The sequence below is a fragment of the Maniola hyperantus genome, chromosome 23 (assembly GCF_902806685.2).
Source record: "Maniola hyperantus chromosome 23, iAphHyp1.2, whole genome shotgun sequence".
NCBI lineage: Eukaryota > Metazoa > Arthropoda > Insecta > Lepidoptera > Nymphalidae > Maniola > Maniola hyperantus.
In genome coordinates this window covers 882,802-897,400 of record NC_048558.1, presented here as the reverse complement: position 1 = coordinate 897,400, position 14,599 = coordinate 882,802, and the positions used below count along the sequence as shown (strand labels likewise).

The 14,599-nt window shown below is 38.1% G+C and overlaps 1 protein-coding gene across 19 annotated transcripts in view; it reads right to left on the bottom strand.

The window, feature by feature from the left end:
* LOC117993310 (muscle calcium channel subunit alpha-1-like) overlaps positions 1 to 13,536 on the bottom strand; it is a 72,765-nt gene extending 59,229 nt beyond the window's left edge. For all 19 annotated transcript variants that reach the window (XR_011238112.1, XM_069506681.1, XM_069506682.1 and 16 more), the window contains exon 1: positions 13,234 to 13,536. The gene's annotated coding sequence lies outside the window, so the exon portion shown is untranslated. The remainder of the gene's footprint in view (positions 1 to 13,233) is intronic.
* Between the last annotated feature and the right edge of the window lie 1,063 nt (positions 13,537 to 14,599).

Sequence of the window (14,599 nt, the reverse complement as noted above, 5' to 3'; positions counted from 1 at the left end):
ACTAATTTATTTCACTGTACGCTTAGGATAAGATCTGACGTTTCACCAACGCGACGTTTGCTAGAGTTCGAGAGTCGAAACACAATAACGTCAAAGTAAAGTGGACCTAAAGAGCCTTGAATTGAAGTCAAAAGTTCAATACCACTGACTTTAATTTCGCATCGATTACACTTGGAGCGCCGCTGGATGTAGATGTGTAGACAAATTTGAACTTTAAAACAAGACAAGACACTCGAATACTATCAACGTTGGTGGACATCGACCGTCCGCTGCGCCAGATCCTTCTTTCCACGCACATGCAAACTGTGGAACCAACTCCCATCGGCGGTGTTCCCACTAGATTACAACATGAGGTTATTCAAGGGGCGGACCAACAAATTCCTAAAAGGCCGGCAACGCATCGGCGGTTCCTCTGGTGCTGCAAATGTTCATGGGCGGCGGTAATCACTTAACATGGTGACCCGCCTGCTCGTTTGCTCGCTATCTCTATTTAAAAAAAAAAACATAAAACCTCGTACTAAGCGTATTGGTCTCAGCTAATTAACTTTCACCTCAAAGAGGCTCTCGACACGCTCTGAAAAATGTAATTTTAGATAACATTGATAAATTGTTTTTTGTTGTAGCTACTAATTGAATTTACCCTACCTCATTTTCAAGATGTTTCTTGTCCCAAAGAAAATTGAAAAACATTTCCACAACTTTAACGACCCATGGTAAGCTTAGTACCTTTTAGTCACATGACTTTTTTAGACGTCACATGGCGTAAATGACAAATATTTTTCAATTTTTTAAATTAAAAATAAAAATCCCGCAGAAATTACTCTATTTTGATGTTAAAAAATTGGAAAAATTGTCATTATTCACCTTCCGTACAGCATGACGTTCATGTTAAAAATAAAAATAAAACATATTTTTTAAATTATTCTCTTTAATAATAAATTCTTGCGCCATAAACTACCGCTATACAAAAAATCACTTCATTTTTATATATATTGGAGGGTCGATATTGAAAGAGTTCTTACTGTCTATAGACTCCGTGAAAAGAAACGTATGAGTTTTACTCTACGGAAGGTAGCCATCTTTATTTTAGTTGTCAGAGTTGGACTATGACACGCACGAATTTTGTTGTCGTTCACAATTTTCTCTCGCGTTAAATTAATTAAGTATCAGATTATAGCTTAGCTAATTATTATTCTTTGAGAAAGGTAGGTAGTTTCTTAATCGTGATATTTAATTCGGTGATTGTGATATAGTTAGAACAGTAATTGTTCGATGCTAATGTACATTGTGTTAAATCGTAACATCTAGTGCCATCCGGTGACTTTGTCTGCAAAGCACTATTAATAATGTTCGCGTAGTTGTTTGACGAATATGGAATACTAATTATTGGTGAATATTAGAGTAATTCGTGAGTTAACGTTTGGCTCAGTGGATAGATTATTATAAGGACATCCGTTAAGGTTATTTCTGCAGACGCTAGTGATTTAGAGTGTAATTGGAGATATACCGGCAGTTGAGATAATGATTAGTTTGAAGTGATAGTTTAGTGTGATAGTAACTTGAAGTTAACTTTGATAGTAGGTACCCGCTTTAGAATCGTATAACCCGGTTGGTAAAGAATCATTGATGACTCTCGTGTAATGTTGAAATGGATTAGACAATGAGTTGCCCATGAGATCGAATAGCTTACATTCTACCTGGTTTCTGTTGTGATCGCTTATTTGGGTGGATATAGTAGTCGTGGCGCGTGTGGCGCACGATGCTATGGTGTTCTGTATGCAGATGTGCACAGAGTGGAGAAGGTAGAGCTATTGCGATATTCTGAATTAGTAATGAGAAGTCAATTATAAGATCTGGTTTAGATCGTAAGAGAGTCGATGCAATGATCTTTTTAAGAGCGTTCATGAAGTTGTGATTGATTACCTTGAGATGATTAGATAACGGAGTAGGTCGTGACTTGATTGAGAGGTTGCAATGGCAATTGCGCCCTAATCACACGATGTAGTGTTTAGCTTAGGTTAGCTAGTTTAGAGTGAGGTGAGGGGTCGCTGTGAGGGGTGGTTGGAGGCGACCATAGGTAGGGTTAGGTTAGGGTGATCTGGTTGTGTTACGTTGATGGTTTCCATGTGCGATACGTTACTGAGAACTATTTGTAAAGAACATGGATTAAAGTACCTACCTATTAATTACTACCTTCTGATGTCGGCTAAAGATGAATAATAATTATCAGCCATCCTCCTGTTCTCCGACATCAGAAGTGGGATACACGATTTATGCCCACATTTTCGAAAATCATTGCAACACTAGCTTTGTTTAAAAAAAAAAAAAAAGTTACAAGATTTTTTTTTTTTTTTATTTATTTGTGCAAGACATGTTTTCAATTTTAATACCCACACGTGGTCTTTCTTGAAAAGCTTGATTTACTTTTGTGTGTTTTGAATAAAAAGAGAAAGAAAGAAGGATTATTTTGTGTAGAGATGCGCTAAGGAGTGGTGAAAGTGGCCGTGATTTAATGGAGTTAAACTCAAAACTCGAATCATTTATTCAAAATAGTTAAGTTTAGTTAATTAACAATTTTGACTGTCAGTTGTTGGAGTTATGTGGTATGGTGGTGATGGTGAATTGCGTAAGCTTGGAGCTAAGGCTACGAGGGTTCCAAACTACTTGGTTTCCTTACTAAATGGTTATAGCATTGGGAGTGATGTCCCAGCACGGTTGTCATCTAATTTAATAGCTAGTGGTCTGATGTTTTCAGCTGCTGAGATTGACTATCTAGCACTCTCAGATCATGATGCTACTTGGGCATTGGCAGTAAGGGTTGAAAAAAAAGTGCGATATAGGTCTGCATGGTCTTAATATGGGAGGGACTACAACGGGGATAATACGAAATAATTTTATTCATGAAATTTATCTTGTCCCTTACATTTTCGAATATTCGGAAAGCGTCGGCGAGGCATTTGATTCCTTTCATGATGTTGTATAACTTTTCTATGTGCTGTGTTTACCCTTTAAGAAGGTGAAAATGGATAATTGTAATAATAAAACGGTATGGTTGACTGAAGGGATTTTTGGTATAATAGAGTCACCGAGTGACACTGAAGCTGGGCTAAGATGAGATGAGGACTGGCTCTGTAGAGGAGTGCGCTATTCGCCTATGCAGTGTATTTGCAGACATAGTGAATCGGTCGTTTGAATATGGGGTTTTAGGGGTTGCTAGGCAACTTAAAAATTTCTATAGTTACCATTCCTGTAGCCCGTGTTCAAAAAAAAGGCGATTGATGTGGCACCGTACTATAACATTGGTGCCAATATTAGCGGGAATGATTGGAAAGGTAATGGTGAAACGTCTCGAAAAAAAAATTCGATGCCAATGGTGAGCTCGTGGATGAACGATTTGGTTTTTGCAATGACAGCTCCACTGTTGAGGATTGTTTCTGTTTAAGTGGAATAGATAATGATAGCCTGAATGACAGGGTACCTATTGCTATTATTTTTCAGGATGTGACTAAGGCTTTTGACTTTGTGAATGATAAAATATTATTGGATAAATTAGATGGATATGGTGTTGAAAGAAGAGCTTATGAATGGATAGAGTCGTATTTGAATGGACCGAAAATGTGCGCTGGGATTTCTAGAATGAAAAATAATACCAAAGGGTGTACGGATCTCCACTGGAATGTGATAAGCGGGGGGTACCTCAGACTGTATGGTATGTGTGGTGTATTAGAATCCTTCCGTTTGAACTGACTTCAAAAACGGAGGAGGTTTTTAAATTCGCCGGAATATTTGTTTTTTTTTTGTAACTTGTATTGGTGACATTACGATAGCGACCACTGTTCGTTGTGTATTGTTTGCAGATGATAGAATAATGTTGAAGGAATGTAGGAATGGGAATTGAACGGCGCTTTGGAGGATAATTAATTGAATTAGTAATAATGACTTGGAAGTGCGCTTAAATAAAACTAAAATGATGCAGTTCATGATCATGCGACGATGGAGAGGGTTGATGAGTTAAAGTTTTTGGGAATAATTTGCGACAGGAACTCTAATTTGAGGGTGCACATTAGGTGTGTGTGCTGAATAGGACGAATTTGTGTATGCGTGGGGACGTCTGGTGCAGATGATATAATTGAATGCGGCTTTGGGTGCATCCCACGGATGTGTATCATCCGTGTTGTCGTATGGATTGACATTGTAGGGTAATTACGTTGATGCTAAAAGGGCATTTCGACTTCAAAGAAAGTGCATAAGGACTGTCTGTGTTATGGGTCTGTTCGATTGCTGTATGCCGTTATAAAAAAAATGGGGGTCCTTCCACTGTGATGCATAGAGGATATGGGCGTATTTATTAGGAGATGTCAAAAATATTTCCAACGAGATTATGAGGTAAGGATGAGTGGGTCGGTTGGATGCACGAACGAGCTATGCATTTCAGAATGTCACAGTGGTACATGCATGAAAAGCGTTTGCGCTATGGCTGTAAAAAAAAATGAACAATAAGCTGCCGATTGACCTCAAAAGGATGAGTTTGGATGTGTATAAGGAAGAGCTTAGTGAATTGCTTTTGGAAAAGTGCTATTGCGACGTTAAAGAATATTTGATTTATAAAAATGGGTTGTCTAAACGGCGAGGTGGCTGTTTTGAAAAAAAAAGGGGGTTATCTAAAAGGCGAGGTGGCCATTTAGATAATAAACGGCGAGGTGGCTGTTTTGAAAAAAAAGGGAGTTGTCTAAAAGGCGAGGTGGCCATTTAGATAATAAACGGCGAGGTGGCTGTTTTGAAAAAAGGGAGTTGTCTAAAAGGCGAGGTGGCCATTTAGATGATAAACGGCGAGGTGGCTGTTCCGATGATGGATGGACGGCGGCGTGGCCGTTTCAGCTGAGGGGAGTTAGCTTGGTGTATAGTGTGGTGGGTGTTTGGAACAGGTGATAGGATCAGTAGCGGGGTACTGCTGGAGTTCGGGTTTTATGAGACATAATTATGAGCGGTGAGTCTATTATGGCAAATGGTGCAGTGTGTTTTAGAAGTTGCTACTATGGATAAAGTTGGGCTATGCTTTGGTTGTGTCATGCTTGTTTTATTTGTAATGGTTGTGATATGCATACTTAAGAATATGTGGTTTGTGTGCTTGTGCTGATTGTCAGGATGAACGAGCGGATGTTCTGACGTTTATAAAATGTTTGTGCTTGATACATACTAGCGCCCGAGGACGGTCGCATGTCAGAATGGCCGTATTGGAGGGTCGATATTGAAAGAGTTCTTACTGTCTATAGACTCCGTGAAAAGAAACGTATGAGTTTTACTCTACGGAAGGTAGCCATCTTTATTTTAGTTGTCAGAGTTGGACTTTGACACGCACGAATTTTGTTGTCGTTCACAATTTTCTCTCGCGTTAAATTAATTAAGTATCAGATTATAGCTTAGCTAATTATTATTCTTTGAGATAGGTAGGTAGTTTCTTAATCGTGATATTTAATTCGGTGATTGTGATATAGTAAGAACAGTAATTGTTCGATGCTAATGTACATTGTGTTAAATCGTAACATCTAGTGCCATCCGGTGACTTTGTCTGCAAAGCACTATTAATAATGTTCGCGTAGTTGTTTGACGAATATGGAATACTAATTATTGGTGAATATTAGAGTAATTCGTGAGTTAACGTTTGGCTCAGTGGATAGATTATTATAAGGACATCCGTTAAGGTTATTTCTGCAGACGCTAGTGATTTGGAGTGTAATTGGAGATATACCGGCAGTTGAGATAATGATTAGTTTGAAGTGATAGTTTAGTGTGATAGTAACTTGAAGTTAACTTTGATAGTAGGTACCCGCTTTAGAATCGTATAACCCGGTTGGTAAAGAATCATTGATGACCCTCGTGTAATGTTGAAATGGATTAGACAATGAGTTGCCCATGAGATCGAATAGCTTACATTCTACCTGGTTTCTGTTGTGATCGCTTATTTGGGTGGATATAGTAGTCGTGGCGCGTGTGGCGCACGATGCTATGGTGTTCTGTATGCAGATGTGCACAGAGTGGAGAAGGTAGAGCTATTGCGATATTCTGAATTAGTAATGAGAAATCAATTATAAGATCTGGTTTAGATCGTAAGAGAGTCGATGCAATGATCCTTTTAAGAGCGTTCATGAAGTTGTGATTGATTACCTTGAGATGATTAGATAACGGAGTAGGTCGTGACTTGATTGAGAGGTTGCAATAGCAATTGCGCCCTAATCACACGATGTAGTGTTTAGCTTAGGTTAGCTAGTTTAGAGTGAGGTGAGGGGTCGCTGTGAGGGGTGGTTGGAGGCGACCATAGGTAGGGTTAGGTTAGGGTGATCTGGTTGTGTTACGTTGATGGTTTCCATGTGCGATACGTTACTGAGAACTATTTGTAAAGAACATGGATTAAAGTACCTACCTATTAATTACTACCTTCTGATGTCGGCTAAAGATGAATAATAATTATCAGCCATCCTCCTGTTCTCCGACATATATATATATATATATTATATATTTTATTTATATTTTTACTACAGTCCAATACCCTATTGTATGATTAACCTCTATTTAACACAATTTTGTTGTAAACTTAACCGGCATAACTCTGTACAAGTAAGCTATGTAATTAGCGCCACAAATTGGTATGTAAACGCAGTTACAGCGCCATCTCTCACGGGGTAATTGCGTTTCGCACGCCTTCTTAATGTCGACGGAAACTGAATCAGCATGTAATCAGTGCCTGGATATCTTATGCCTACTTCATAACTGACACACGTTTTTGAAGTTTTTGTCTGTCTGTCTGTTTGAACGGGCTAATCTTCGGAACGGCAGAAGCTATTTTGACAGGACTTTCACAGATAATAGAGGATTAACCAAGAAGTAACATAGGCTACTTTTTTAATCGATTTTCAAAAAAGGAGGGGTTGTGTTTTTCTACATATTATTATGTAGGTAGGTACACCGAAATCTCCGAGATTTCAGAACCGATTTGCGAATTTTTTTTAACCCACATAAATAATTTGCGCCAGTCCCATATAAAATGTGGAGTCCAACTCCCCAATCTTGATGCTGCAGGGGACGTGACCACCGAAACTGATTGGGATCAGAAACTGTCGGTTATAATTTTTTTTTTTAAAGAATATTAGCCATATTAAATGACTAATATTCCCCTTTCCTCTCCAATTAAGCGTCAGGCTTGTGCTAGGAGTAGGTACGACAATAGTGCAACGGGCTGGATTTGAACCGTCGACCTTTTGGTTTTCTGTCCACTCCTATACCGGTTGAGCTATTAAGGCTCTTGATATTGGAGAATTGTTTTTACGTGGTAGAGATACCCTTGCATCCCGGAGACCAGCTACTACGGATAGGATACTTTTTGTTCTGGAAAATTTAAAGTTCCCATGGGATTCTTAAAAACCTAAATCCACGCGGGCGAAGCCGCGCACGTCATCTAGCATATTGTATAGATATGACTGCTACGAATAACAAAATCCAAGAAAAAAAAAATTATTAGCCGAAAAAAAAAATGTAAATTTGGTTGACGGCGACTACGAAAGGCTAAGCAAAGTCAAAGTACGCTGCATGTATAGTATAGATCTCAGTTTCAAGTTGCATCATCACTTTTCACCACGTGAGATCTCTTTAGAGAAAATACTTTTCACAAAAGTTTCGACAGCCGAGCTCGTGTCGGAAAAATTTGAAATTCAATTATTTGAGAGGAAAGTTTACAACATCGCGCAACGACGCCTTGCTACTGTTGGTCAACTCGTTTGCGATTTGCGCAATTTTGGCGTTTTACCTCCGTACTCAAGTTAAAACGAGACTTTAAAAAGAGTTCAAAGACGAATGAGAATTGCCCCATACTTATTTCATTTGAATTCGTATTATTTTCAACATATTTTGTCTGTCTGTCTATCTGTCTATCTGTCTGTCTGTCTGTCTGTCCGTCTGTCCGTCGTATCTGTCAAGAAAACATGTAGGGTACTTCCCGTAATTTCCGCATCGATGGATTGTGCAACCAATAAATCTATATCTAAATATATAAAAGGAAAAGGTGACTGACCGACTGATCTATCAACGCACAGCTCAAACTACTGGACGGATCGGGCTGAAATTTGGCATGCAGATAGCTATTATGACGAGGCATCCGCTAAGAAAGGATTTTTGAAAATTCGACCCCTAAGGGGGTACAATAGGGGTTTGAAATTCGTGCTGAAGTTGGAAACATATGAACGATGGACTCGGGGACTAGAATTAGAGTAAGGATAAGAGTTCCTATATCTGATCCTGACTGTTTTATAGCCTAGCGTCAAATGTACGTATCATTTGACGCCTGCCAGTGTAGGTGAAGCCTCGACGTTTTGTTACATAAGTTTCATAACTGTGCTTTTACTGTATTTCATCCTGTTAGAGCTGATATAGGAAAACCGCTCGTTTCCGCGCAAAAAGAACCCCCGTGTGTTTCCGTGACCCGGTTTCATCGGAGTGCACTTTATTGCAGTTTTTATGCAAATATGCATCAGCGGTGACGTCATCGCTAGGACTCGACCACTCTTATGATGAGTTTATACACCCGGTATCTATTTACTGTGCAAACTGAAGGGCTGTTAAATATTGCGATCGGACACCATGTCATCATCATCATCATCATTATCAATCCATCGCCGGCCCACTATTAAGCATGGGTTTCTTCTCAGAATAACAAGGGTTCAGGCCATAAGTTTGTCACGCTATATCTATTCACAATGAGAATGAAGGGTTTTGTTCTGTTCAAAGATTTTATAAAATTTCTAATAGGAAAACCGCTCGTTTCCGCGCGAAATGAGTGGCCGTGTGTTTCCGTGACCCGGTTTCATCGGAGTGCACTTTATTGCAGTTTTTATGCAAACACGCGTCAGCAGTGACGTCATCGACTCGGCCGCACTCAGGATGAGAACTCCTATATCTATTTACTGTGAGATCTGAAGAGCTGTTAAATACTGTAGCTTGCTATGGGACACCATTTTTAACCGACTTCCAAAAAGGAGATGGTACTCAATTCAGCCCGTTTTTAATTGTATGCAATAATAGTTTATTATTACATACATTTAGGTTTTCGGAGTTATGTGCGTTTTATGCACTAAAAATCACTTGTGAGGAAACCCGCATGTCTGAGAATTCTCCATAATTTTCTCAAAGATGTGTGAAGTTTGCCAAACCGCACTTGGTCAGCGTGGTGCCCTATTATGATATATGACCCGTGCTCAGTAGTGAACCGGCGATAAACTTTAGACACTCTAAACCTTGAACTATTGTTATTTAAATGATAAACTTCGATACGTGTATCTAATTTATGAATATCATTAAAATAGAGTGTTTTGGCTTAAGCTTAATGCATTCTTATCTACTAGGAATAGTGCTCTTGCAAAATTAGTTATTATTTATTTATTTTTACACTTTATTGCACACAACACAAAGTAAACATTGAAAAAACACTATACAGAATCTTAATCTAATAGCTGTAGCATGCAAAGGCGGCCTTATCGCTAAAGCGATCTCTACCAGACAACCTTTGACGAAAGGAATCACGAAAGCACGGGTTGGTGCCGCAGCCGAAAATGGCCCTAGGTATATTATATTATTATAAATTAGACTACATACACAGTACATTATAATACACAAATATATATAAATATATATACCTATATACATATCTCTATAATATACTACATAATTCTGTTTACATAGATAAATAATAGTTCTTCAAACGATTTTTGAAGGTGTTTAAGGATTTCGCCTGACGTATTTCAGCTGGGAGAGAATTCCAGAGTTTGACACTGTTAATGGTGAATTATTACAAGTTATTTTATGCAACAAGAGGTAGAATATGTAAGTTAGTCTCACCTGGTGCTAAGTGACAATGTCAGTCAGATAGGATAGATAAGTAAATATATCTTATCTGTAGGTATATATAAAATCCAAAGTCCTGACTGACTGACTTATATACAATACAATACATTTCTTATTTGCATAATGTGTGTAAGTACATGAGGTGTTAATTCTAATTAACATAGTTTGATTCCATGGAAGGTGGGCCGGGTGCTGGTATGGGATGCAACCTGTTCAGACACGCTGGCCCCTTCCCATCTACATGGAACCAACAACAGAGCTGGTGCGGCATGTGAAGCGGCTGAAAAAGCCAAAACATGCAAATACAGGGGTCTAGGCTCCGAATATGAATTTGTCCCATTCGGTGTCGAGACCCTTGGTCCGTGGGGTCCTAGCGCTATAAGACTTTTTAAGGAAATAGCAAAAAGGTTAGTCGACATCACAGGAGACCGAAGAGCTGGCAGCTACCTCGGACAAAGAATTAGCCTAGCTATTCAAAGGGGGAACGCTGCCAGTATCTTCGGAACCTTGTCTAAAGGGACTCCTTTTAATAATATATTTTAGTTATAATATTATATTTTTTAAGGTTTTAGTTTTAGTTTAAATTATTAATTAATTAACTTTTAATTTGTATCTTTTTAAAATGTAATATGTTATTAACATAGTCCAGCACATTAGTCATGTCGGCATATCAGCGCACTGCCTAAACCGCTGGTCTTCTTCGTAAAGAGTAGATATCCACTAAGGAAGGATTTTTCGAAATTCCACCTCAAAGTGGGTTAAACGGTGGTTTTAAATTTATGTTTTCCACGCGGACAAAGTCGCGAGCATAAGCTAGTTTTCAGTAAAATTAGAGATCCCTATGAAAATTGTAATAATGTGGATTAAGTCGGAAAAATCGTCTCAACTGAAAGCTTCCGTGGCGCGCGTTACGTAAATAGTTAAATAGAAAACAATGGACAGTGCCTCTCAAGCTACCCGCGCGAATCCAGGCCGGGTCGCTAGTCTGTACTTATATATAAATGGAAAACCTGGCTGACTGACTGATCTACTAACGCACAGTTCATAACACTAGAGAGATCGGGCTGTTTGGCATGCAGATAGCTATTAAGACGTAAATAGAATAGAATAGAATAATGTTTATTCGAGGTATATAGGTGGTACATGGTGTAGGCAATATCGTCCTGTACAGCAGTGCAACACCTCGAACAGGTAGGCCACTCAGCTTGTGTTGAGACGTCGGGCCCCTCAGACACAAACCTCTAGAGCAAATATCTGAGGTACCAGATGCCCCAACGCTGATTTTCAGTGACCGCCTTTTAAATATTACCTAAACGTGGCAGTGGCATAGAATATATAAAGTTGGCGAGTAAATGGATAAATAAAATGAAATAAAGTGTTTACAGTTTTTAAATTTAAAGTGATATAGGACATAAAAGAAGAAATAAGAAATAATACATTGAAATAGATGTTGTAAATTGTAAGAATAGGAAAATTGTACGATAGTATTTTTTTTGTAAGTATAATAAAGAAAAAATAAAATAAAATAAAATAGCTCGCAAGGTGTGGATGAGAAAGTAAAGTTTGGTAAGATAAATAAATTAAATAAATTTTGACTAAATCTGTAACTTTTGAATATTTAAAAGATGTTTTTTGAATTTTACTTTAAAAGCGCCAGAAGTCTGAAGGTTTCTATAAGGTGGAGGAAGCTAAATATCCGCTAAGCAAGGATTTTTGAAAATTCAACCCCTAAGGGGGTAAAATAGAGGTTTCAGATTTGTGTAGTCGCGAGCATAAGCTAGTTACTGAATTAAAAAACCGGTAAAAGATTCGGGTTCGAACCCAGTTGAGAAATTACTTAGTAACCATCATACGATGATGCGGCGATGAGATAGAACATTTTGGCATCGGAATTACACGAACTTGCGTCAGAATCACTATTTATGCAATTGTAGCTCTCTAGTAGTCACTGGTGACTTCATTGAATCATTGAATTGCTATAAAGAAATACTTTTTTTACGAACTGATGCCCGCGACTCCGTTCACAATTCCGTGGAAAGTCTTATATATGAGTCTTTTTCATTTTCCAGGTCTTTGGCTATATCCATGCAAAAAATCACGTCGATCCATAGCGCCCTTGCGACGTGATTAAAGAACAAACCAATAAACCAACAAACTTTCGCATTTAAAATATGGGTAGGGTTCAATAAACTTGAATCATAAAATGCATCTACCACTGGTTCGAAATGCCTATCCTACTGAGAATAACTAGTAGAAACTCGGCAGTTGCTCTTTGAAAAGATTCAATCTATATCCATACTAATCATATATCCATACTAGTCAAACCGTTGCACCGTTGCGACGTGATTGGAGGACAAACCAACAAACCAATCCATATTATTATATTATAATATTAAATATTTATATTATAATATTATAAATGCGAAAGTGTGTCTGTCTGTCTGTCTGTCTGCTAGCTTTTCACAGCCCAACAGTTTAAACGATTTTGATGAAATTTGGTACAGGGTTAGCTTACATCCCGGGGAAGCACATAGGCTACTTTTTATCCCGGAAAATCTAAGAGTTCCCACGGGAATTAAAAAAACTAAATCCACGCGGACGAAGTCGCGGCATCATCTAGTCTAGTAATATTATAAATGAAAAAGTGTGTTTGTTTGTCCTCCCTTCACGCCCTAACTAAGAAACCCATCGACTTGAATTTTGGCATAGGAATAGTTGAAATGACGGAGAGTAACATAGGCTACTTTTTATCCCGGAAAATCAAAGAGTTCCCACGGGATTTTAAAGGACCGGAATTCACGCGACCGAAGTTGCGGGCATCAGTTAGTAATCTCTAATTCATAGATATAACTTGAGAAATGACTGACTTTTATACAAACTTTCATAAAATAATTTTTAATTTTTTAATTTTTTTTTAAATTTGTAATTTTTGGTTTTCTTTTTTTTTCGTTTTTTTCTTGTTTTGTGAGCTGAATAAACTTTTATTTATTTATTTATTTATAAATTCAAACTCAAATAACCTATTTAATTTCCCTTCTTAAATTCCAGATTTTCTTAATGGGCGCCTACGTTGTAAAATTACTCTATTGTCGGAATTTCACGTTTCTATTCTAATTCCAGTGGTTTTGGCTGTGCGTTGATAGATCAGTCAGTCAGTCTGGATAAATCTTTTTGTTTGTAAATTATAGATAAGTAATAATGAAGGAAATCCGCACAGCTTTACCTCTTAAGGCAGACAAGCAAGACGGGCAGAATTGTTTCATCAATAAAACCTTTCTATAAATGATTGATTATCTATTAAAATAAGGTCTAAATTAATGAATTAATTACAGAACAACTTACACAGGGTTGTCAGGAGGTTGATTAAAATCAATTAGGTCTAGAACACACGTTTCACACAATAATAATTTCACACTAATCAACTATCACTGTAACTTAGGTCCAATCCGGGAGGAACATAATATTACGACAATCACTCCAATTCCGAACGCGAAGAGCTCGCTACGACCGCCATGTTTATTTAAAATTTGAATTTGGAATGGAACACGCCTTGGATTAATTCTTTTTTAATATTTTTTTAATCGGAGAGGCGTTGGACGCGAGCTGGGCGGTGAGTGCGCCGCGCGCATATTCGCATCTGCCCAAACTTCAGATGGTGTTCACTGCGCATGACTGCAACTTCAGAGCATATTGCCTGACCTCATTTTGTGTAATGAATTATTTTCGAAATGGCAAGGCACTGTACGCACGCTACTTTTGTTTATTTCTTGTTTTTAGTGTTCCGTATTCAATAGTGATTACATATGGATCCGAGGCATGGTCGCTAACTATGGGCCTCTTTAAAAAGCTCAGAGTCACTCAGCGGGCGACGGAGAGCTATGCTTGGAGTTTCTCTACGTGATCAAATCAGAAATGAGGAGGTCCATAGGAAGAGTCAAAGTAACCAACATGCTTAGTGGGTAATGGGCAGGGCTCGAAAAATTGATAGACGTTGGGGTCCCAAGGTGTTGCAACGGCGATCTCGCACTAGAAAGCATTAGGAAGTTAGAAATAAAATCATTATTAGTCCTACCAGCTGACGAGCTATACTTAGTAAAAACTCCATAGAAGAAAACTCTAGAAATAACTTTGTTTATTACATTTTCCGATTTTGGTTGTGACGACGAGATTTTTTTATTGACCAATGATTTTACAAGAAGAAATTTTTCGTTTCCAACTTATCATGAAAGAATGAAAGACGTTTAAGACCTAAATAACGAAGGAATGTTTGTAATGATCAATTTACGAGGCGCACGGCTAACTCTGATTTATGTCTTTTTAGCGATTGGAATATAAACATAATACGGAAAATCTTTCCGAATACGTTTACTTTTACATGATCTCTCAATTTTATGTTTAAAAACACCCAATTAGTTCTTTAGATTAATTCCATCATCAATATCCTTATTATAAATGCGAAAGTGTGTTTGTTTGTTCGTGTGTTGGTTTGTCCTTCAATCACGTCGCAACGGAGCAACGGATTGACGTGATTTTTTGCATGGGTATAGTTAAAGACCTGGAAAGTGACATAGGCTACTTTTATCCCGAAAAATTAAAGAGTTCCCACGGGATTTTTAGAACCTAAATCCACGCGGACGAAGTCGCGGGCATCAGCTAGTACTAAATAAATCCGAAAGTGGGTCTGTCTGTCTATCTGTCTTTTTTGGCC